General features: G+C 41.0%; 1 long non-coding RNA gene across 1 annotated transcript in view; it reads right to left on the reverse strand.

Moving 5' to 3' along the window:
- The window catches only part of LOC125282668 (uncharacterized), an 87,901-nt gene that overhangs the window by 37,166 nt on the left and 23,962 nt on the right, over window positions 1-26,773 (reverse strand). Inside the window, exon 2 of the long non-coding RNA XR_008960788.1 lies at window positions 21,765-21,928. This is a non-coding gene — a long non-coding RNA (uncharacterized LOC125282668). The remainder of the gene's footprint in view (window positions 1-21,764; window positions 21,929-26,773) is intronic.

The following is a 26,773-nucleotide window of genomic DNA, read 5'->3' on the forward strand; positions in this document are numbered from 1 at the left end:
CATTGGTAAAAGAGAGTGAAGGTATTCCAGACTCATTTGTAAGATCATCTGAGCATACCATTAGCAGATCAGTGTGTGTAAGGTTGCACTTGCACTTGATAGGTCTTATTAAGGAATTATGTATTCAGAACTGCAAAACAGCAACCAAAAGTGAAGGCCCATGCTATCACAGGTAGCTGACTCAACTAGGTCATTCCTGCCTCCAATATTGGACTGTTTAACACTAGAGTGCCCTTGAGAGGTGACTGCCGAGCCCCCCAGACCACGCATGTGCTTTACTCTGACACAGACTTTCTGTGGACCAGTGGTCATGCTGCCCTGCCCTGGAAACACATCTGCCCAGGATCACAGAGATGTCAGGGGAAGCTGCTCTGACTTGGTCTCAGGCACAACATGACACTGGAGTTTTCTTTCACCAGCCAGCAAGGAAACATGTGGGATGAATTAACAAAGTCAGCCAGAGAAAGCAACAGCAGACAGACTTCAGTTGTCTCCCTGATGATGGAGAGGGGTGGGCACTCCTCTGCCCAGCACTGTGAGGGCCTCGGGGTGCACCCAGGGTCCCCTCATCCCCAAAGCATTGCCCTTTGGCCAACCCTCAGGCCTAGGGGTGTGGGATTTGAACCCAGGCAGTCTGACTCATGACTAAGGAATTGATGGTAGTAAGAGAGAGGGATGATAGTGAGCAAGACAGACAAAGTTGCGACCTCATGGGCACAGTAGGCTCAGATCTCAGCTTCATGTTTACAGGTCAGGAATTCTAGGGAGCCAGTCTTCATGGTCTGTGATGGATGGCCACCGCCATCCGTCCTCCCCTAGGAACCTCCACACCTGGGCCTACTCAATCAGGTTGTGAGAGCAGAACAGAGCAAGGAACACCAGGGTTACTGCCAACTAATTGATGCTATGAAAGGTGGAGCACAAAAGAATTGACCCCATTTTATAAAGGGTTCCAAGAGGGGACAGCCATAGGCTCAGGTGAGTTCTTCCTGATGTGATCTTCATAGGACCCCAGCCACTGTGAATGGTGGATTTTCAGTCACACAAGGCTTCCTTCCTTTCTTTTTTCCCCCTTTTAATTATTAAAAATACACACAACATGAAATTCACCATTTTAGCCATTTTTAACTGTACAGTTCAGTAGCATTCGGTACATTCACATTTGTGGTGGTATATCCATCACTATGATCCATCTCCAAAACTTTTTTGTCATCCTAAACTGAAATTCTGTACCCATTAAAGACTATCTCTCCAATCCCTCTGCTCCCCAGCCCCTGGCAACCACCATTCTACCTTCTGTTCCTATGAATTTGACTACTGTAGGAACCTCACACAAGTGGAATCATGCAGTACTTTTCTTTTGTGTGTTTGGCTTATTTCATCTAGCATAATGTCTTCATGGTTCATCCATGGTGTAACATGTATCAGAATTTCCTTCCTTTATAAGGCTGGATAGCATTCCATTGCATGTATAGACCACATTGTTTTTAGCCACCTATCTGATGATAGACACTTGGCTACTATGAATAATGCTGCTATGAAATGGGTATACAAATATCTCTTCAGGACCCTGCTTTTAATTCTTTTGTTTTATACCCAGAAGTGGAGTTGCTGGATCATATGGCAATTATATGCTAAAGTTTTTGAGGAGCTGACATACTGTTTTCCACAGAGGCTGCAACATTTTACATTCCCACCAGCCATGCACAAGGGTTCCCATTCCTGCACAATCTCACAAACAATTGTCATTTTCTTTCTTTCTTCTTCTTTTTTTTTAATAATAGGGCCTTCTTTCTTTTGGTGTCCCTTCCAAATGGGCAATTTATCTTTTCCAATGTGAAGAGACTCCAGTTCACCTTCTTTTGTTCACCGTGGAGGAGGGCAATTATCTCACCAATGGTATTCTTCTACATGGTACAGACACCCTTTTCATGAATGCCACAGTCCCTGCAGGTCTGAATTTGGACTAAAGTGCTTTTCCAGCATTTAAAATTCTCAGGAAATCTGTTATCTCTTTGCAGAAAATCCTGTACATGACTTCTCTTTCCATTTTTGCTAAGAAAAGTTACTCTCCTTTAGGAGAAGGGAAAAATAGGCATAGGAATGAATAATGTGGGACAGAAGAAGAAATGCGGGTTGTAGAATTAGAATTCTTAACCCCTCCTCTGCAGTTGCTACATGGCTGTGTGGCCCTGGGCCGCCATGGAACTCACCAAGCCTCAGCATGAATAGTCATGCTTCTGTCATAGGAATGATGCCATATTTATATTAAAATTTCTTCATATATATATGTATGTATATATATATAAAACATATATATAACATATACATTATATATCTACAAATGCATGTGTACGCACACACAAACACATACAGTTTTTTCCAAAAATGCTTAAATGTGATCAATTCAGACATACTGGATTTTTTAACAGCCATGATTTTTTTAACTTAGTGTCTCCCTTCTTCTCTCCCCAACCCTTGCAAACTTATCCTCTCATAACTATGTAGCCCCTCTGAACTATCTAGTATGTGCGTTCCCATAATTTTTTCCATGCCTATATAATCATATCAATAAATGCATGTTTGTATTGCAGATGGAAAGTTGTGAAAGCCCTTATAAAAATGGGATGTTATAGGGGTGCCTGGGTGGCACAGTTGGTAAGCATCTGCCTTCAGCTCAGGGCGTGATGCTGGCGTTCTGGGATCGAGCCCCACATCAGGCTCCTCCGCTAGGAGCCTGCTTCTTCCTCTCCCACTCCCCCTGGTTTGTTCCCTCTCTCTCTCGCTGGCTGTCTCTCTCTGTCAAATAAATAAATAAATAAATCTTAAAAAAAATGGGATGTTATACATGCTTTACTTTTTTCTTTTTAATTTAAATTCAATTAGCCAAGGTATAGTATATCATTAGTTTTGATGTAATGTTCAATGCTTTTCTGCATTTTGGCTTTCTCACTCAACATTTTCTCATGGAATGCCCTCCCAATCAAGAGACAAGCTCTAACTCAATCTTCGTCAATGGCTTAATCTGTGGTTTGACTGTGCTATAATTTATTTAACCACCACCTCTTGGTGAGCATTCGGTTTTCCTATGCTCTGCAGCCTAAATGCCACTCATGGATTGTGACTCGTCTGATCAATGCCCTCCACAGGCATCCTTTCTCAATCATAATTAGATCCAGAGGCCTTGCAATGGCCTGCAAGGTCATGAATGATTCTTCCACCCTCACTTCCCCTCCACCTTCTCTGGGTATTCTCTGCCTCACACACTCTGTTCCAGCCATGCTGACCTCCTTGTGGCTCTTCAAACCCATCACACACTGTCCTTCTTCTGGATTTTTTACTTCTTGTTCAATTGGACCTACATTTTTCACCAATATCTACACAGCTCACTTCCTCACCTTCCCCAGGACTCTCTAGTAAGACTGTCTCTAGCTTCCCACCTAAATAAGCAAATTCCCTTCCCCTCAGAATTCCATCTCTTCCTTCCCTGCTCTCTTTTTCTCCCGAGGACTTATCACTTATTTATTTGTTTATTATTTGACTCTTCCCATTAGAGTGTAGACTGGACAGGGCAGGCATCTAACTATTTTTGCCCAATTCTATAGATTCAGTATCTACAACAATGCCTGGTCCTTAGTAGGGTTCAATAAATATTTATTGAATGGATCAATGAATGCATGAATGCATGAATAAACTAAACTACACAGATCAGTGTGGGATGTGGGTCGTGATGGGACACAGAATAGCATCTACTCAGAACCAGAACAGAGGTGATTTTCATGGCCCTATCAAATTAAAGTTTCACCAGATTCCTAGCAAAAAGGAACTGACATAACACTGGAATTACACGGCATTTGAGGCTTATGTATTAATTATAGATACACACATACTTAGCTACTCACTGAACTATAGAGAGCTTATTTCATGGGATAGATCAGTCAGTGTTGTCTTTGTTAAATCTAGACTCAAACCCATCTGGTCTCAATACAGAGAGCTCTGTATCCAGTAGGTTATAAATGAACAAACACTGGAATAGTGTGGCACAGGAGCTGAGAGCACTGGCTCTGGAGTCTAATTCCTTGGGTTTAAACCCCAGCTCTGCTAATTACCTCTGTGAAAGCTTGGACAAATTACTTAACCTGTCTGTGCCTCAACTTCTTATGTGTCAAATGAAAAGAGTAAAAATTTCTTGTTGCATGAGGCAAATGAGTTAATACATATGTAAACACTTAGAACCTGGCCCATAGAAAGCATTCACGTTATAATTACAGAGGTTAAGAACACAAACTCTTGAGACAGATTGCCTGGGATTAAACATGGTCTCTGCTACTTAGTAGCTGTATGGCCTTGGGCAGGTCCCTTAACTGCCCTGATTCAGTCTCATCATCTGTAAAATGAGAATAATCATAGTCTCTACTCCCAAGAGTACCATGAAAATTAAATATGTTGATATATAGAGAACTTAACATGAGCAATATTATTATGAGCCATATACCATAAAAACATACAATATGATGTTTGCTATCACCACCATCACCACCACCATCACCACCATCATCATCATCATCACATGTGTAGCTCAAATTCTGAACTACAGAGATAAGAAGGCAGATAAAAAACATCTTTCTAATAAGAGCATGTAAGCAAGACCTGTCCCTTCCCAAGCCTGCCACGTATCACACAGGCAATTCTGCTTTGCCCACTAAACTGGTACTTGACATGTTTCCCAAGCCACTGCCTTTCCTTTTCCTCTTCATCAGTAGAGTTAGTCAACTCTTCTGTGCTCTCAAAGCACCTTGTCTTTGTCCCTAACTCCCCATCCCTGGCTGAAGGTACTGTAGGTGGCTCCACCTCTAAGATTTCCAAAGCTACAGCCATCTCTCACCAGAAGCTGTGGAGAAGACAGACAAGAAAAACTAGTGAAGCCAGAAATCAGAATGGGTCACCACAGGGCCAGAAACACAGACAGAAGCAGGGAGTGAAGAGTTAGCTATTAACCTCTTCACCTCAATGTCTTTCTCTGTAAAGTGAGGTTAATAACAGCACTGACTCTGTAGAGTCACTGAGGATTGAATGAGAGAAAGGGTGGGAAAGGCTTGGCCCAGTGCCTGGCATACAGCGAGCAATGATGGGGAAGAACACAGGTGTGCTAAAGGAGCACAGAACGTGGGCTGCACAGGGGCAGAGATAGCAAGGTAAGGTGTGGGGGCTGCAGTAAACTGTTACCTGCTTCTCCTCCCTAGGGAAGATTATAGCTGGCACTCCATGGAGACAGTCTTGGCTATGCGAATTTTTGGCCAGCAAAATGTGAATGAGGGATGTGTTACCTCTGGGCAGCAGCTTTAAGACTCAGTGCATGGTTTACTGCACTCTTTTCCCTGCCTCTGCCAACCTGGAGCACGTTTTGGAATGGAGCCTCCATCAGTCTGGAGGGCTGAACTTTTGCTCACTTGCAGCTGATGTGCAACACACTGGAGAAATCAAGTTTTGCTTTAATCCACTAAAATATGGACTTGTCAGATGCTGCAGCCTGAAAGCACCTTAGTATTTCTGGAGCCTGAAATCAAAGAGGAGAATGTCAAGAGATATGCCTGATAGGCATGCTGAGGTGCTCGAGCTTTATCTTACAGGTCACTGGGGAGATGCTTTAGTCAAGCCCTCCTGCCTTTGAGGGGCTCACAGTCCCATGACACATTCCTTGCATGGTGCCTGGTCCAGGGTCACAGAACAATAAATAAACCAGCTCCAAAATCCTCATAGTTCCTTCTGTGCCAAAAGATAAACTCACAACACTTCCATCTGACATTTAAAAACCCATATAAATGGCCCTGTTCAACCCACCTCTTAGCACCATGAATCACCTATTGTAACTACTTTACTGTGTGTGGAATATGTTTTGGCAATTCTATTTTTCGGCCTTTGCTCCTGTCTTTCTCTTCTATCTGTGTTGATCCTCCTTTCCTCCTAATTTGTCAAAGTCCCAAACCACAGACCTTTGAGGGATTAAAACTCTGCTCCTGATTTGTTTAATAACACCCATAGGAATCCTGTAACCAATTTTTGAAAAATTCTCTTAACCACTCTGGTTCACATCAGTAAAATCAAGATTATTGGGCTGGATGACCTCAAAGGTGCTTCTCAGCTTCTTAAATAACTATTATTTAAGATGAAGTTTGGCTGCAAATGACAGAAAACCCCAAATGACTAGAGTTTAAGTCATATAGAAGTTTATCCTTTACCTTGTGTAAAGGAAATTCAGAAGTAAGCATTCAAGACCAGCATGGCACCTTATTACTGCCTTAGTCAGCTTGAGCTGCTACAATAAAATACCACAGGATAGTGGCTTAAAAGACAGACATTGCTTTCTTACAGGTCTGGAGGCTACAAGTCGAAGACCAAAGTGCCAACCAATTCAGTCTCAACTGAAAACCCTCCTCCTGGTTTGCAGACTGCTGCCTTCTCACTGTGTGCTCACATGACAGACAGAAGATCATCTCTGTCTTGTCTTTTTTCATAAAGTACTAATCCCATTCATGAGGGCTCTACCCTCATGACCTAATTACCTTCCAAAGTTTCCACCTCCAAATACCATCTCATTGGAGATTAGGGCTTCAACATGTAAATCTGGGGAGACACATTTGGTCCATAGCACTCTGCCCCGATCCCCCAAAACCCATGTCCTTCTCACATGCAAATACATTAATTCCACCCTCATGGCCCCAAAGTTTTAACTCATCCTAGCATCAATTCTAAAGTTTGAAGTCCAAAGTCTTATCTAAATATCATTTAAATCAGATACGGTGAGACTCAAGATATGATTCATCCTAAGGCAAAATGCCTCTCCTGCTGTGAACATGTGAAACCAAACAAGGTGCTTCAAATACATGAATACCTACAATGGTGGGACAGGCATAGGATAGACATTCCCATTCCAAAGGTGAGAAATAGAAAAGAAAGAAGGGATGATGGGTCCCAGGCTTATCTGAAACTTAGCAATGAGATATTAACACTCATGAATAGTCCTCTTTAGCTCAATGCTCTTTCAGACACACTAGAGCAATAGGCTCACCTTCTGGACAATTCTCAGAACCAAAATCTGTTCTAGTCAGGGTTCTCCAATGAAACAGATCAGAAAAAGAGAAACAGAGATGAAGACAGAGAAAGAGACAGAGAGAGAATTGGCTGAGAAGTCCCATGATCTGTCACCTGCAAGCTGGAGACACAGGGAAGACAGCAGCATAGTCTGACTCTGAGACCAAAGGACTGAGAACTAGAGGAGCCAATGATATAGTCCTAGTTGGAGTCTGAGTGCAGGGGAAGACTGATGTTCCAGCTGTGTAGTCAGGCAGAGAGATCAGATTCTCCCTTCCTCTGCCTTTTTATTTTATTCACGCCCTCAATAGATTGGATGATGTCCACCTATATCTGGGAGGGTAAGCTGCTTTATTGAGTCCACGAATTTAAATGGTAATCTCATCTGGAAACACCCTCAACGACAGACCTAGAAATAATGTTTAGCCAAATATTTGGGTACTCAATGGTCTGGTCAAGTTGAAACATAAAATTAATCATCACAGTGGCCATCAGAAAACCAGCTTTTTTTTTGTTCTATTGTTCCATCACTGTCAACATGTGGTTAGAACGTAATGGTGCAAGATGGCTTATTAGTTCCAGCCATCACATCTACCTTCCACTCAACAGGAAGAAAGAGAGGGATAATGAAAGACTTCCCTTTAAGGGCCATCTAGCAGTTACACACACTGTTAAATTGCATTGAATAGATCTTAAACAATCATATGGCCATAATTAGCTGCAAAGGAAGCTAGGAAATGTGATCTTTATTCTGGATGTCTATGTGTCCCACTAAAACCTGGGAATTTTATTACTAAGGAAAAAGAGAGATTGGATATTAGGACTAGCAGTCTTGTCTACTTAATTCATAAGAGAAATCTTAGCAAACCCATCTAGCCATGGTTTAGACCTACATTTTCACTTTATTAGTGATGAAAGAAAAACGTGGATCTCCCTTGGCTTGCCATTTTTGTGATTCTTTCAATTGTTTCAAACTCAGAAGTGGAAGAAGGGATTTGTTTACTGAAACCCAATACCTTCGATGTATCACAGCAAATCAGTACAGATGGTAAACTGAACATATCTGACTGAGTTTTCTTCTGGAAACAAGATACTGATATGCCAAAGAAACATCTTCCATTCCCCCCTCAACAAAAACACTAGAAATAATTACAGATAGTATAACTATGAAAATATGTACATTTTAACATATAAGACAAGCAGCTTATGAGAATAGCATATAACAATACTGAGAGGTTGCTTTTGAGAAAGATAAGAGGAAAATATGGTCTTCTGATTTATATATGACATCCAATTTCAAAGTCAAAGAATGATGCTAGCCATACATTCCCAAAGAGCAAGGAGCTGATACATGAAAACTTATTTAAGTGTCTGCATTAAAGTGAGACCAGAACCAACTTAATACTGAACTACCATGATTTTTTTAAAGAAGAATTTTACCTATTTTATGTTAGATATGTATGTTATTTTACACATTGATACATATTATGTACATAACTGTTAGATATATATTTTGTTAGATAACAACAAAACTATCCATCACTTTTCTTTAAGGGCACACGTTATTCAGGAGAGAGCATTACTGCTGACAAAACACATTTGGATAAATAAGATTCCTTCTCTTATTCACACAATGATTCATTTCATGTCACACACACTTCATTTTTGACTCATAACGTGTGTCGCAACAGGCTTTGTAAGACTTATAATTATTGAGGCTATTTTTGAGCTGCTATTCACTGCCTTTTCTTAGCCTCTTTGCATTAATAACCAGTTTTTTCTTCCTCATTATTTTGTATCCAACCAAAGAGAACTGGTGTCAGCCAATCAGCATCTTGGATGATGACTCATTTGCATTCAAAAGTTTAAAAATATTAGGTCCTTATCAACAAAAATTAAGCCTGCTGCTACACACTACGCACTGAGCTAAGACAGGGGATACAGCGGAAAATAAGATGTGGTTCTTGCTCCAGGCCTCTCCTGCTGAAAATTTAAAGGACCGCTAAGATCCTTTCCAGAAGAGATTTGCATTTTAATACAAAATAATTGCTGCCACTGACTCTATAGCTAATAAACTACTTTCACTTGCTTGAGTTCCTTTGAGCTGCACAGCAACCTCTAGAGAGAGGTGTCTCCATTATTAACCCCATTTAACAGACCAGAAAACTGAGGCTTGAGGTTAAAAAAAAAAACTAGCCCCTACATAACTTTGACTTTGAATATCAAAATTGTGTTTAAAAACTCCACCTTTTATGTTCCTCAACTTTGGAATTCTTTGCAGAATGTCTGGATAAAAGAATACGGAGTTTTTTCAGAGTGGTCCCTGAATTTCCAACTGCAGTATCATCTGAGATGCTTATCTAACAGGCAGACTCCTGGGTCTCATCCCAGACTGCCTGAGTCAGAATCTCAGGAGAGATTCTCCGGAAAAGTGGCAGCTTAATGAGCCCCCAGTCCCCAAGTGATTCTCCAGCCCACTACAGTTTGAAGGCAGCCCTCTGTAGGCAAAAAAGAAAGGGTAGAACATTTCAGGCAGCGAGAAGTGTGTAAGTTGATGTCTGGAGTTACAGACATTCATGAAAACTCAGAATCTGCAAAAATTATCCGTTGCATCCATTTCTAGATGATGTCATAGACTAACTGCTGAGTTGAAAATCTTAAAGGGAAGAGCTGAAATGCATTTGGAGCCCTCAGTGCCTGAGTCTCTGTAACACCTTTAGCTTTTTCAATCAGGTGTGGGCTGCAGCAGCTGGAAGGTCAAAAGTCTGCCTTTCTTGAAACTGGGACACTTAATTTAATCTCTGAAACAATCTGCTGCTGTAAATTGACCACTGTAAAAATATGCTTTCTTCCTCTGGGAGAAGATTTTTCTCACTAAGTCACATCCAGATCCTAAACAAACTGTGTACAGTAATCACCAGAGTACTGGATTGGAAGCCAGGGGACTTGGGTTCAAATCCTGTCTTAGCCACTGTACTCATTATATCTCTTTGTTTGCAAGTCACCAGGATAGCTTGAACTAACAGGGAGATTTATCATAAAGACATGCGGTGTTTCATAGATCCCAAAGGCAGATCCAGGCCTCTGGAAAGAATACGCTTTCTCCATTATTTCTCTATTATTCTTCTCTACTTTGCTCAATACATCTGTTCATTTTTCTTTTCTTTGCCAGAGTAGATTTTTCTTCTGCCCTGTTTATGGGATGGAACACAGCTGTCCTGCTCCCAGTAATTGCTAATAGTTACTATTCATATGAGTCAGACACTATTCTAAGCTCTTTGTAAGTATTGTTATATTTAATCATCAGAACAACATGGTAAGGATGCCATGAGTGTTATTTTTGTATAGATAAAGAAACTGAGATACAGAGAAATTAAATAATTGGCTTAAGGACACAGCTAGTTCTATTACGGACCCCAGGTATGCTGAACTCAGAGGCAATAGATTTGTGTCCTGCCTCATACTCTTTCATGTCACATAGAAAGGTTTAATGGCTATCTCTGTCTCATTTTCATATGTCCAAGTAAAACCAGATTGCTGAGTATGGCCATGGTCTGGGGTCACACAGCACAGTCAAGAATGAGAGGGCTATGCTCTCAGAAAGGAAGGTTTGGGGAAGTTCCTGTCCTCCTTACAGAAGGGCCCTCCACACCTGCTAACCCAACCGATTTTCTTCAAGCCCCTTCCCATCTTTGGATTGCGGTTTCCTCTGACGATAGGTGCTGTGTCCCCTTCTTGGACACTCACAACGGATTCTTGTGTAGTAAAGGCTCTGAAAAGCCCATCAGTGACAATAATTGCTTGACTTTAACAGTGTTTCCCAAATTTATTTGACCACAGAAACTTCCCCCCATTCTCCATACAGATGCTGAGCCTCCTGCTTTACAGAAACCATAGAAGAGTTCAAACAGGAGTACTATCCACTTCCCACCACAAACCCTTCAAGTCCACCTACAGCTTGTCCCTCCTCTCCTCCTCCTCTCTAGTTATAATTGCAGAGGTGCCCCTTCTCCTTTCTAAGGCTCATGGGTCTGGATGATTCCATCCCCTCCTCCTTTTCAGGAAACTTATATTATCCATTTCTAATCTCTCTCTCTCTCTCTCTCTCTCTCTGTATCTCTATCTCTATTTCTGTCTCTCCTATATTTTCAAACCTCTGTACTCTGGTGCCCATAAGCCATTTAAACATGGTAAAGGGTCTCTTGTCCTAAAGAAAAACTTTCCCTGGTCCTCAGTTTCCCCTTTAGCTAGCCTCTCCCCCTTCTTCCACAGCCAATCTTCTCCAAGAGGAATCTACTCCACGTCTTGTCTCGGGCATTGCTTGGGCCTCTCCAGCCTATATTCTGAACCTAATACCCACCATTTCCCAAATGGCTCTTGCTGGGCTCACCAATGGCTTCTATGTCACTAAATCCAAAGGACAATATTTTGGTCCTTATATCCCATCTCCTCTCAATAGCACATACCACTGCTAATCCAGCCCTCTCTCTCTCAAAATGTTCTTCTCCTATAGATTAAGGAATAAAACCGTCTCAGGGAATCTCTTCTATTCCTCTGGCTGCTCCTTCCAAGATTTGTGGATCTCTACCCCACAGAGTCCCTAAGGTGAGTTCTTATCACACACATGGCTCCAGTTATTATCTCCAGTTCTGTATTCTCCCCTTAATATCATATTTGTATCTCTTTCTGCCCACTGGACATTTCTACTTGGGTAACTTACACAGGCCTCAAATGCAACATAACTAGAACTTAATCTCTCCACAGTCTGCTCTTACTCTAGTGTTCTTCGTTTCATGAGAAATAATATTGTTCACTAGAGTGAGAAAACAAGAAACCTATGAGACATCCTTACTATCTTCCTTTCCTCACTCTTCTTATCTATTCAAGCAGGTCCTAGTTTAGTTCCTAAATAACACTCAAACATGTCCATCTCTCTCTGTTTCTACAGCCACCACCCTAAATGAAACTGCCCTCATTCATTACCTGCTCTCCTGCAATAACTGGTCCCACTGTTTTCCCTCCAAGTCTCCTCCTGTTCTTTCTGTAGATTCCAGCTAAACCATTTGGTAGTTTACTGGTACTTTTTGGATAAATACCAAAGTCCCTCATGTAGTCTCTGCCCTCCTCCTACACTCACCTGTCCCTTGCTCTTGGTACAACGTGGGTAGACATGAGGAATGCTGATAAGCAGTCTACAATGCACAGGAGGCCCCCACAATAAAGAATTATCCCTTAATGTCAATAGAGTTGAAGCTGAAAACCCCGGTCTAAGCTAATCATTTTATACCCCTTGCTCATGATTGATTTAAAATTCATGCACCACACAGCATCCACCTGGCCACTAGTATAGGTCCAGGAGTGAGCACTATCCTAAATTAGCTTCATTTGACTGCAAAGAAGGATTTTTTCCCCCATGGTTAGAGAAGAGTCTCTCTCTCTCTCTTCCTCTGTCTCATTCTCTCTCCCTCACCTCTACCCTCTTCATTGGTTAGAAACAAGAAAGCATGTTGTCCTACCTGCCACTAACAAACACCTTATGACCATAGGAAAAAAGCAGTCCAAGAACACAACTTATATGACAAGGATGGCAGAGAGGAGAGAGAAAAAGAACCTGGACTTTATGGCATCATTCAGCTATTGAATCAACCAAACCTGAAGTCCACCTTATTGCTAAACTTATTACATGAGATAAACAAATGTCCTAACTGTATAAGTTAGATTGAATCATGTTTCCTGTTACTTGAGATACTGGCAAATTAATTTGTATGGTTCTTTTCAGTCCTTTATGATTCTAGATGTGGCTAACATCTAGATGTGGCTTCTAGCCCTGTATGTATTCAATAGAAAGGTAAATAATTCAAAGGGGTTCTGGTAGAAGATGGCAGGGAAGACTACATTTTCACCAAATTAAAGAATACTTCTTTTCTTGTTTACCACTGGGGTCATTACACATTATCTATTCCTCTCAGGTCTATCTCAGACATAGTCAGGACATGACAAAAGGCAGACAATTTATTCTACTAAGATGATGACAGGTGTGTTTGTGACCTCATCAACCTTGCCTTTTGCCTATTTCTATGGCTTCAGTCTCAAACACCTGCTTCTTTCCCCATTTCTAATGTGCTGAATGTTCAGGAACCATCTATCCACCATCACCACCACCATGACCATCATCATCCATCACAGCCCCAGATGCTGTGGACACCTGCCATGACAATTAGGCACTGACTTTAGGATGAACAAGTCTAAAATGCCGAGTTCTGTGTTAGGACAGAATTTGGGCAATACCAGGGATAGCTAGGATGATTGAGTGCTTGTGATAACCAGTGCTTAGTACCTGACACACCTTCTCTCATTGAATCCCCACAGCCATTCCATGATGCAGGCACTATCACTAACCCTATTTTCCAGATGAGGTCATGGGTCACAGAAAGCTTAAATAATTTGCCAAAGTCCACACAGCAAATAAATGAAGCCCTTTTTCTTGGATCATAGAAAATAAAGATAGAGTAGGTGAAACTTTGTTTTTATTAAATTTGTCTTTTCTTAAAGTTTCCATTAAAAAATAATAGGTACACAAGATAACCTAACTGAAGATTGTGTAGAGTGAGTAAGTGAGAAACAGAAATCTCCGTACCTGGCTGTCACTTTCTAGCTTTCCTGTCCACCTCAGTGAGGGTAACAACTGAACCTTCTAGAAGGTATTCTGCAGAAATCCCCTTTGCATATGCAAAAAAGCAGTTTTTCCTTTTAAGTCATATTTTCCTACCTTCCCTCACCTTTCAGGGCAGCACTCTCTGGACAAAAACCATCCTTTGCCTTTTTCCTATATCTTTCCCATCTCCCTGCCCCACCTCCACCCCAAGGCCTCTTTGCCCTCCCCTGGAAGGAGGAACTGCCTTTGCCAACTTTTGCACAGTCCAGTCATTTTGAGCACAACCATTGAATGAAAGGATGAAAGCTCAGTCACTAGAATCTTGAGATGAGAGAAAGAAAAAAAAAAAAGATCAAAAAGAAAAATCCTGAAAAGCAGAAGATTCCTGAATAGTCTTCCTGCAGCCCTGTGGGACAGCTCTCCCTTTCTCATGTCATCCTAAATGGGCAGACTCTGCCTGGTTGCTAAAATGTCAGGGTGAGCCCTCAGCTGGACAGTTAAATAAACACATGAGGTCACTGGCAAAGAAAGACATTCCCAAGGATCTGTGCTGTCCTGGAGATCCCCAAGTTAAGACAGTCCCAAGAGTTAATTTGGGATTCTCCCCTTAGTTCTCCTTTCACCATAAGCTGCTTATATTTTTTTATTTTTTTTTAATTAAAGTGCAGTTCTATCAGCAAGGCCCTAAAAAATAACCTTTCAAATAGAACCTTCCGAATGTATTCTATTCCAAATGCTTGCTCTGTCCAGAAATGGCACTTATTCCCACTCACTGCTAATCCCAGATCACTCTCCATCTCTCCAAAAGCATCAACCTAAGTATTAGTGAATGACAAACATTTCTTCCTTAGAAAACCAAATGGAGATTGTGCAGTGGGCACTGGATCTCCCTAGGGTAGGTCTCAGTGAGAAAGTGATCAAACAGGTGGCCCAAGTCCTTAAGACCAGGTAATCCTTGAATGCTCATGTATGTGCAAGGTGCCCAGTACAGATAAAGTAGAATGGAATGGAGAGAGTGGTAGGAGATGAGGGAATGAATTAGGGAGGGCAGAGACTGTAGTACCTTTTACTCTAAGGAAAACAGGGAGCCATTGGATGGAGACATCTGTTGCTTTGTTGCCTACCTAGCACCCATTTCCCATCTGTTATCATACTTCCATTTTCCCTCTCCCATTCTCAGTCCATGTGGTTTAGGTGGAGCTGACCAAACCTCATGATCCAGGTTTGGACACCCAGGTATAGCCAATCAGTATCCTGATCATTGGGGTTGGTTCAGAGGTGGACATTTGACCAGCCTTAAACCTAAAATTCAATTCGATGAGTTTCACTGTACTAAAGGATTTTCACATGCTTTTTCTTCCTGGGTTGCCAAGTTGATAAAGTGAATCTGGAGTTTTCAGAAACCACTGCAGCATTATGAAACAATAACTTGCCTCAGAATGATGCCAGCACAGAGCCTAGGAATGGAGAGACACAGAATCCTATTGATATTATTTGAGCACATGAGTCCAACCCTACCTGAAGCTAGAGTCCCCAGTCTTTTTGGTTATATTAATAATTTCCCTTTTCAGCTTCAGCTAGTTTAAGTCAGGTTTCTTTTACTTGAATGGGAAAAGTACTGACTACCACACTGATGGATACAAATTAGTTGTTGTTTTATAATGGCCTTAATGTCTTGCCTCTGCAACCAAAGGAGTAATTACTGGGACACAAGATGGCAAGGAGTACATGTGAGTTGTGGATAACATTTAAAAGAACTTCAAACCATATGCCTGGCCTCTAACTTTCACAGTTAAGACCACTAAAGACCCACCTGCACACTCAGTCTTACCTCCATTCATGAGAACTTTTCTAGGCAAACATGGATGTATTGGAATCAAATAGGCCTCATATCTGGGTCCCTCTAACCTTTGAAGCCACTCTCCCCAGGAACTGGCCTCTGGCTCCCCCTTCCCCCTGTGTCTCAGTCCTTTTTGGCTCTGAAGCTGCCAGGGACTTTACTTCCTTCTCCTGCATTTCACTTTCCCCATGTCTGCCCACAGTAGATAAAATCATCAGCCCCTGTTCTTCACTCCTGCATTCGTGATCTTGCCATGGCCTCTTCATGGGAGCAATGCACTTCTCTACCCTTTGAGTTTGAGTTTGGCCATATAACTTGCTTTGGCCCATGGCATGTGGGCAGAAATAACAATATGCTAGTTCCAAGCTTAGGCCTTAAGAGGACTCGCATACCTCTATTTACACTTTGTTATCACTGATTCCAGGAAGAGGATGAGAGATTTGTGACAGCCTTCCCATCTGTAATAGCCTGAACTGAGTTACACGAACCTAACCAAAGATCTACATATACAGACAGATTTGCTCACCCTAGTCCATTCTAGATGAACAAACCACAGCCAACTTGCAAAAACATTAGCAATACTATATGGTTATTATTTTAAACCACATATTCTGGAGCAATATGTTATGTAGCATTTGCTAACTGATACGCTGACTTCCTTAAACAGGCTGTCAATATCACCTTCTTGGCCCATATTCATGGACATTCACTGACGACCTGAACCTCCTAGATATCCTGAGTATCTTGGAGTAAGATAGATAGACTTTACATGTGAAAAGACTTCTCTTTTCTTCCCTGCAGGGCTGCTTGGGTAAAATACAGGATGCCCAGTTTAATTTGCATTTCAAATAAAGTCTGAATATTATTTAGTGTTGGTATAGTCTGAGCAATATTTGCAAATATTTGTCTAAAATTCAAATTTAACTGGGCATTCCGCACTTTTTATTTATTAAACCTGACAACCCTACTCCTCTACTACTTAACTCGGGTTGGCGCTGGAAAAAGAAGACGCTCTTGCTGCACAACACGCACTTCAGACTTAGGACCGCTTACTCTATCGCCTCATGGAAGAAAGAGCTGCAATGAGACTTTAGAGCATTTGTTTTTTGTCAGTTTGAAGGGACTCCCCGGTGAATATTCATGCCAAATCCCAAGGTGCAAGGTGAGGGAAGGAAGATCTGTGGAGTTGTTCATACTCTATGTTCATGCAGCTAACTGAATCAGTGTAAGGACTGCATTTCTCTCTCCTTTGTGAAAATCTGTCCATTTTTAACATATCAGAGGTGAAGCATAGAGTTAAATTCCAGCAGCCACAGATTGAGATTGCAAATGGCTGCTTATCATTCCTCAGTTCATAGAAGGACCATATCTTTTATTGTCAATTTGATTAAAGGCTTCAGCTTCAAAATAAAATTCGTGTCCAAGGGGCTTTCGTTTTCCCTTTGATAAAGGGGCATAATTCACTTTTCTTTAATGTTATTCCAAAGAGTGTTGTGTTACAATGGGGTTTTTGTGATGCCCCAAAAACATTTTTGAAACTGTTCTTATCTTTCCAGGCTCTTGCTAACAGCCACCACAATACTCTCTTGGGCATAAGTGCGCCTGCTCTAGCAAAGGCTCAAGAAATACGTTTATAGCCTCTGGAAGTTGGATCTCCTGGGTGGGAGGGAGAAAAGGTTGTACATAAATTCTTTTCCATAAAAGGCTTTATCAAATGACTGAAACAGAGCATACTAGGTAACTAGTTCCAGATTCATTTTCAATCAGCATTTTGTGAGCCCTTCTAGGTACCCGGTGGTTCATAGTGGTTCTTTAAACTTGACTGCACATTGGAATCACAGAGGGAGCTTTTTAAAAATACTGCTCCCTGGGGCCCACCCTTAGAGATTCTAGCTCAGTTCGTATGTGGTGGGGGCTGAGCATTAGTATTCTTAGGAGCTCCCTAGTGACTCTAAGGTGGAGGCAGCAGTAAGCAACACTGATATATACAATTTCCTTTATTCTCCCCTGCAGTCTGGCAAGGTCGGCAGGAGTATCAAGTATAACACATGAGGGGATCACGCATGAGGGGATGAGTGACCTCCTCCTCAAGCTTGGGCCTATTTCGTGCTCAATTTCATACTACGACAGCTCAGGACATCAAGGCGCTACAGGGGATTTTTTAAAAAATTGAGTCCTCTAAAAAGTATAAATGCTCAGAGCATCTCAGAAAATTAAACTCAATATACCAAAACATGATAGATGTATTTTAAACTTTGTATTATCAAGTGAAGTTTAAAATACATAAAAGTGAAGGAGCAGCGTGATTGAATCCCCATTACTCATCTCTAGACTTCAACAATTAGGTTCATTTTACCAGTTCTGCTTCCTCTCTGTCCTCCAGGGTTTTTGTTCATTTTGCTTTATTAGATTATTTTAAATCAAATCCTAGTGATAGTATTATTCACCTGTAGCTACTCCAGGACTTTTTTGTTTTGGTGGTAAAATAAAAATGACATAAAATTTACTATTTAACCATTTTCAAGTGTACAGTTCAGTGGTGTTAAGAACATCCCTATTGTTATGCAATCATCACCAGCACCCATCCCTAGAACTTTTTTCCTCTTCCCAAACTGAAAGACTGTGCCCATTAAACACTAACTCCCCATTCTCTCTTCCCTCAGTGCGGTGGTAACCACCACTCTACTTTCTGTCTCTATGAGTTTGACTCCTCTAGATCTTAGTTACAGTGGGATCATACGATATTTGTCCTTTCATGTCTGGCTTATTTTACTTAGCATTATTTCTTCAAGGTTCATCCATGTTGCAGCATGAAACCCCTAAGGACTTTTTTCTGTAGCAAAATCCAGCACCATTTCTATCCTTGAAAAATGAATATGATATTATTAAGATAAATTTCCTTTAATCTAACAGTGCCCTCTTACCCAAAATTTGGCACTATTTTGTGCCATTCATTTGTTAGAGAAAGCAGTTTATTTGTCCTATAGAATAGGACATGCCCATGTTAGATCTGGCCCATGCTCCCTGGAAAGGATTTGGCAGGCTTCTTGGTCCCAATATTTCCTGAAAGCTGCTGGTAGGACCAGAGACTTGACCAGACTTGGACTACTGTCTAATTTTTTGGCAAGAAGAATTCACAGGGAGTGGAACATACATTGTATTGTGCCTTTGGGGAGACCAGTAACGTCTGATTGTCCTGCTTTTAGTGATGTTATGGTTGCTCGGGTGATGTCACCCTGATCCTTCTATCTGATTTCTTTGTGATAGAATTTCAACATTGAAAGAAGCTACTCTGAGGGGCACCTGGGTGGCTCAGTCGATTAAGCGTGTGCCTTTAGCTCAGGTCATGATCTCAAGGTCCTACTCAGCGGAGAGTCTGCTTCTCCCTCTCCCTCTGTGCCTGCCCCCTGCTTGTGCTCCACCCACCCCACTCAAATAAATAAATAAATAAATAAATAAATAAATAAATAAATAAAGTCTTTTAAAAAAGAAAAAGGAAGAAACCATTCTGAGTTTATGATCCTCTGACCAGCTCTTCCCATCTCTACACAGGAAGAAACAAGATCAAAGAAGTTCAGTGATTTGTTCAACATCACTTGTCAACCAACATTTATTAAGTTCCCACTCCCCAAGAGTGGGTGAGAGAACCCAAGCCTCTTTCCATGTAAGGTTCCATTGCTCTTCCCCATGCTTCCATGTGGCTCAGTTCTTAAGTACTTAGTAGGCTATGAAAACTGCCTAGAGGGGCGCCTGGCTGGCTCAGTTGGTTAAGCATCTGCCTTGGGCTCAGGTCATAATCCCAGGGTCCTGGGATCCAGCCCCATGTCAGGTTCCCTTTCCCTCTGCCACTCCCCCTGCTTGTGCTCTCCCTGTCTCTCTCTCTCCCTCTCTCAAATAAAATAAAATAAAATCTTAAAAAAAGAAAAAAAAACTGCCTAGAATAGACCACAGGCTACAGGAAGGAAGAGAGCTTATCTATTTATTCACCATTTAACTCTTCGGGTAGATGGCACAGAGCAAGGAACTGATACATATTTGTTATATAAAAAAAGACAAAAATGAATGAGTGAATAATTAATTGATTTAATTAAAAGATGCATGAACTTTGGGGTCACTTTTCTACACATATGTTTTTACAGACATCTTCATAAAAGAATGCCCAAATAGTTTTTAATAGATTCTGGCCATGATTCCATCTCAATATAAATTTTAGACACTTGTAAAAAAGCAGTGTAAATCTTTGCCAAGTGCCTTTTCTGGGAGATCTCACAAGGGGTCAAGGACTGGCTTTGATTCCCCCAAAGGGCTTTGAAGTCTCTTACCTGGATGCTCTGTTGGCCCTCTACAATTTCCAGAGAGCAGCTAGGGTGAAATTTTTCAAATGCAATTCTGATCATGTCATTCCACCAATGAAGACTCTCTAATGTTCTTCCATTGTGCTTAGAATAAAGCCCAAACTTCAAGCGGGGGCCCCCAAGTTCTCACCCATCCTACCTCATATCTATTTCTCCAGCCTCATCTCAGCATTCCTTCTCTTGCACTGGCCTCTTTTCATTTCCCTGACCCTAGAACCTGCAGCCTGTTCTCACCTAAGGATTTTGCACCTGTTTTCCCCTCTGCCTGGCCTGTTCCTCTGCAGCTCTTCCTAAGGGTGGTTTATTTTCATCCTTCAGGCCTCTAATCAACTGCCCTGGGAAAACCCTATTTAAAATGGGCCTCCTTCATGGTGTTTCTATTTCATCACCCTGGGTATTTACTTCATAACATTGTCCTCATATGTAATTATTTTATTTATTTCCTCCCTTGTTGACTGTCTCTCTGCTCCATTAAAATAGTAGCTCCATGAAGATAGATCATTTGTATTTTTACCACTCTATTATCAACAGCTAGCACAGTGCCTGGAACAGAAAATGAGCTCAGTAACTATTTATTATGTAAATGAAGTAAGGCAAACCTTTAAAAGCTTGTGAATGCAGAAGCCTGAATTCTTGCATCAGCCTGCCTGCTCCCCTACCCTGGGCCTCAACCCAATGCACAGCTAAGCCTTTTGACACACTATGGCTCCACTTGGCCCCAGACTCTAGGAAAGTTTGAAAGAGCCCTGATTTTCTTGGATCTCACACATAATCCCCCTCATGTTAGGCCTGCTCCTACCTTGGACCTGAGGTTTAACTCCTAAGTTGTGGCTTATTCCTTCACCTAAATATCTACATAATTTCTCACACCATATATATATACTCTGCCTTGATTTTCCCTGCTTCTCCCTCTGCCTTTTTCTTATCCACTCACCCTCAATCTTAGGCATTAGATCCTGGTCCTTATCCCATCCTTGTGCTGGGGCCACACTACTGTTGGCATGCTGGGTCTCCTCTGGATCTATCTCCATATCCCCCACCAAAGTCTTTCACATTCCCCTTCCACCAACTTTTGACCAAATCAGCCAACACCCAAATGGTAGGCCATGTTAAGTGCTAGTACACCAAGATCAAGAAAACTTGGCTTGCTTTTCCTCTATAGCAGATAGAAAGGGTGTCCCTAAGACCTTGAAAAGAAAGAAGTGGATCTGTTTTTCCCATAAACACTTAGAATAGAAAGAAACATCAACATTCCAGAACTGAACTATGAAGGCAAACCACATGAAATTGCCAGTATGTTACCTACCAAAAAAAGAAGGTTCATATCACTCAGCCTAACACATTTCCCGCTTGCCTCTCCCACCCAGTCATGGCACCCAAATCTATTGTCAGCTGTTTTAGACTAATCTGGAATGAAGAAAATATGGAACATAATTAAAGGGTGAAGTCTAGGACCAAACAATTCTATGGAAGGGAAAACTTCTCAATACCTTTGCCATTGCTTAGGATACATAAAGCCAACGATAAGAAGGAAATATTAGTCATTCATTCAATTCCTCAGCTGAAATGCATTCAAGTCCTACGTGCATTAGGCACTATGCCTTTAACTTCACATTATCTTTATACTTTATTTTTAATCCCAGCCTATTCTTCCTTTCGAGGAAGATCTTTGTGTTACAACAAAACAGCACTGCTTTAGGGTCAGAAACACCAAGCTTTAGCTCCCAGATCTGTTCTTAATTAGCTGCATGACAATGGGACAAATTTCAAACTCTGAGTTCTGAGTTTTCTCATCGATGAAATGGGTATAAAAAATACTTACACCTGGCGCACCTGGGTGGCACAGCGGTTAAGCGTCTGCCTTCGGCTCAGGGCGTGATCCGGCGTTCCGGGATCGAATTCCACATCAGGCTCCTCCGCTGGGAGCCTGCTTCTTCCTCTCCCACTCCCCCTGCTTGTGTTCCCTCTCTCGCTGGCTGTCTCTGTCTAATAAATAAATAAAATCTTTAAAAAAAATACTTACACCACACTTTGAAAATGATAAGTTGACCCATATGACAAGTGCACTCACTATGAGAAAATTCCTTTCATTTCTTCTTTTTTCATAAACACTTTATTTATTCTCAAATTTCCTTGTGGCAGCCATAGACTCTGGCTCCAATAGGTTTGTACAGGTTGAAGCAAACACTTATATTAAGTGGGATAAAATTCTGGGGTAAGGTTCATAGACACCAGGTTAAGAATCCCTGATGTATGTTTAGATGCTCTAATACTCAGTGTATGACTCTGACCCCAAATGATCGATGTTGCTGTTTGCTTTCCTGTTCTATTTTTGGATGTTTGATAAACACACTAATATCAAAGAGCAATATCAGAGTTTGGCTGTCACAGTGGACTTTGCCACTGCCCAAAGCCCTTGGCCAATGTGATCATTGGTCATAGGGACTAATTGTTGGCAAAGCTGCAAGGAAGAGCCACTCTTCTATCCTGCTAAAGGAAGTATAAATTGAGGATACTTTTTAGAAAACAATTTGACAGTTCATATTAAAAACCCAGAAATGTATATAACTTGTATTCTAGAAATTCACCATTAAGAATATCTGGCAGGAAAATAATACATTAGATTTTTTTTTATAAAACCTTGGAGGGGAACTTCTCAATATCCAACCAGAAACCTAATTAAATCAAGTACAGCTTCCCATAAAATGGAATACAATGGGCCACTAGACTTTTCATGATGAAATGAGAAATTGTAATCTATTGCTAAGTGAATAAAGCTGATTATGAAACAGTACAGTACATTGAACACTACATCAAAAACTAATGATGTACTATATGTTGGCAAATTGAACTAACTAAATAAATAAAACAGTACAGTACAATGGGGTTTTTGTTTGTTTGTTTGTTTTGTTTGTTGTTTTTACCAAATACACCAAAAGTTTAACAGTGGTTACATCTTCGTGAAAGGATTATTTGTGGCTTTCGTCACCCTCTGTGATTTTCTATATTTTCTAAATTTTCTGCAATCTATATAAAGTACTTACAATGCTTTCAAAATTAGGAGGTGGGGGAAGGATGCATCTTTTTGTTTTTAAGTAGTTGATTTTAAAACAACTCTTTAAATAGCACTCCACCATAGGAGAACAGAGTAGAGAGCAGTGACTTCTGAGAATGATGGGGACACAAATAGCCATTTATGGTCATGAAAGATTTAAGGATCAACCTTGTTGACACTTTCCTGTTCTATATTGTTACACATTTAAAGGATGTTATAAGTTTTCCAGGCTATATGTAAAAGATTGCCTTGACCAGTTGCATTCAACTCAGTGAATAATACAATGGAATTTCAGGGCAGAAAGGAATCTTCAAAATCAATTTGTTTTGCTCCCTTTCTTAGATGAAGCATCTAAGCTCAGAGGAGTCAAATGACTTGTCTTAGGCTGCAGAATTAGTCACGTCCTTATATATGACACAATGTAGAAAGTACATTGAGGTCCATATGATGAATGGGAAAGATTATCACAGACTAGAAAGACCCATCACAAAACTATCCATTTGCAACAAGGTGGGTACAAAAACAGTAACAAGACGAGAAGAAAACTGTGTTCGCCAACATTCCACTGGAGGAGAGCACAGTGTTTGTTTCAAGGAATGTTGTGATAAGCTTACTTGGACTGGAAGTTGAAGGCTTGGGGCCATGAAATGGTTTGGTGCCAAGGCTTCAGGAAAGGGGACATAACCCCTCTCCACAAGAGGAGAGAATTGTATTTGTTCCTTTAAAAGGAAAGGATGAAGAAAGAGGAAAGAGAGAAATGTTGGTCATGAAATGTTCGTGAGTAGTTGTTTTTTTCGGAGATCCATTAAATAGCTGTGTTCTGTACCCAAGAACAGTAGGCAACCAGTAGGTTGACCTGTCCCAAATCATCCCAGTTTACCTAGGACTTTCCCAGTTTAGCGGTCATAGTCCTATGTCCCAGGAGCCCTTCAGTCCTGGACAAACTAGGGTAGTTAATCACTCCAGGGCAACACACATACTTATGGGAGTTGGTTTAACATCTAGTTTACAAAATAACTTCTTAAAAATTCAAAGGACTGTCAAACTGTGCGAAACACTGTCGAGTTTTGTAACAGGTTAAATAAGCAAAAGGGGAGAGAAAACGTATCTTCCCACATCCAAAGAATGCATAATTTTTCAAAAGCCGCTTCCCAGGATAATAGTAATGCTTTAAATTATTTATGAATGTGAGAATCTTAATTAGAAAGCTTCTTTCTTGCCAGTCTTGTTCCTGATGAGCAGGGATTAAATTCCTACCCTCCCAATGGTGCAGCACCCAAAACTTCTGTGACAACATGTAAAAATCACATCTCCTATAAATAAAACCAAACTTCCACATGTAAAATGGAGATGCAATTGTACTGTTTCAAAGTTCCAAGGTTCAAATGAGCTCATGAGTGTAGTGATGACTTAAAAAGTTGTTATTTTCTTTGACTTTGACTGGTTAGAGCTGTTGTTGGCATTTTTATTCCATTTTTAGATCCTCTGCAAATACACTTAATATTGAAGGCAGAAGAAACCTGAATGTAAAAAGCTCCACATCATAGTGCTGGGTCAGAAACTGCTCCCCAGCCCATAGAAGCAGCCACATTCTCCTCTCCTAAACTTCCCCATTTTTCCTTTCTTACTCTAATTCTCCACAGCTCCAGAGTGAGGATTTGGGTGGTCATTACCCATGAAGCTCTTCCTGCTTCAAAGGAGAACTTGCCTTAGGAAGAAGAGTCAGGCCAGGTGGGAAAAGATATGCCTTCCTTCTGGTCACTGCATTAAAATCCCCCAGTGTTGGGCACAGCAGTCATAACTGTCTTTCACATGGTCTCTTTGAGGCCACAATTGTAGGACGGAGTAAGGAGGAGGTGTTGGAAAGATGTGAGTTGAACAAAAATACTGTCCACTGAACTCCTAAATAAGAGTTAGGGGGACCTTGTTCTAGTGGGTAGGGAATAATGGTTCTCAACCCTGACTGAGCATCAGAATCACCAAAGAAATTTGTTAAAAACAGAGATGCCTCAGGATCCATTATAGATTTCCTCAATCTATAGGTTGGCCATGGCCTGAATGTTTGTGTCCCCTCAGAATTCATACATTGAAATACTAACACCACAGGTGATAGGAAGTGGGGCCTTTAGGAGATGATTAGGTCATGAGGACAGCATCCTTGTGAATGGGATTAGTGCCCTTATAAAAGATGTCCCAGGGAGATCCCTTGCCCCTTGCACCATGTGAGGATACAATAAAAAGTCTGCAACTTGGAAGAGGTCCCTCACTCAACCATGCTGGGACCCTGATGTTGCAGCCTCCAGAGCTGTGAAGAATAAATTTCCATTGTTTATAAGCCACGTAGTCTGTTGTTATACCAACCCAAATGGAGTAAGACAAAGTTTGTACTTTTACAAGCACATGTATATTCAACTACTTCCTCAAGTAATTCCAATGTAAAGCCAGGGTTGAGAATTTGAGTATGACATATGTGCAGTGCAGTGGGTCTCAGACTGGGGGTTCTGAGGCGAATAGAATGAAAACTGCGCTTTGAGAAAGGTAACTCCAATGGTTAAGAGCATGGGTTCTGAAGTCAGGAAGACCTGGGTTGGAATTCGCCCTCTGTCCCTATGTAATTGGACAAATTACTTAAGTTCTCACTTTCCTTGGATATAAATTGGTAATGAAAATAAGACCTTCCTGTTAGATGAAAGGAGAGAATGTTTGTAAAATATTTAGAAACACATTAACAAAGTATACAGTAAATAGCAAAAAATGGTCATTACCTGCTTCTAACTAGTCACTTAGTCCTCTGTGAGTCTCAGCAACATCCATAGAATAGTGTGCTCAAGGCTCTCTAACTCAATGGTGACTCTCAGTTCCCATTCTCTATGATTGAACAGGATGTAAAGTAGGCACTGGCAAACTTTTTCTCTAAAGGAACAAATAGTGAATATTTTAGTCTTTGCAGACCATATGGTCTCTGTTGCAACTGCTAGACTCTGCCATTATAATGTGAAAAGAGCCATAGTTAATACATAAGTGAATGAGTATGGCTGTGTTGCAATAAAAGTTAATCAACAAAAACAGGCAGTGAATCAGATTTGACCCTGCACTATAGTTTGCGGAACCCTGATATAAAGGAGAAAAGGAGAAGGCAAGTTCTCTCCACCCTCCAGCAGTGTGTTTTCTCCCAGGTACTACGCTGTTAGAATATACTGAGGCACAGAGAGGTTACATAATATGCCTGTAGTCGCTTATATTTTTCAAATATAGTTATAACAACATCTCCCATTACATATGCTATTCATACAATGAGACTTTGACATCTCTCATCAAGAGGTGGAGTCAACATTTCATACCTTTAACTCTGGGCAAAGTTATGACTATGGCATGATGGAACTATATGTCTTTTGAGACAAGTTCATAAAAAGTGATATAGCTTCCACCTGGTTCCCTGGTTCTCTGGTTGGGACAATTGCTTTTGTATTTTAGACACTATGCTGTGAGGAAACTAAGGTCTCCCTGTGATGAAACACAAATGGAGAGAAATTGTCAGTCAGCACCAAGTTGTCAGTCCTGTGAATAAGCCATCTTGGAAGTGGATCATCCAACAATAGATGGGCCACCCCAACTGGGAGGAGCTCAGAGATGAAATGTTCCTGCTGAGTGCTGTGTGGATTGAAGGTTCATGAACCAAACAAATGATTGGTTTTACTCTAACCCATAAGTTTGAAATGGTATGTTATGGAGCAATAGACAAAATTTGGTACTGAGAATAGGGGAGAAAATTGAAA

The sequence above is a fragment of the Ursus arctos genome, unplaced genomic scaffold, assembly GCF_023065955.2.
Source record: "Ursus arctos isolate Adak ecotype North America unplaced genomic scaffold, UrsArc2.0 scaffold_21, whole genome shotgun sequence".
In the NCBI taxonomy this organism is placed as follows: Eukaryota; Metazoa; Chordata; class Mammalia; order Carnivora; family Ursidae; genus Ursus; species Ursus arctos.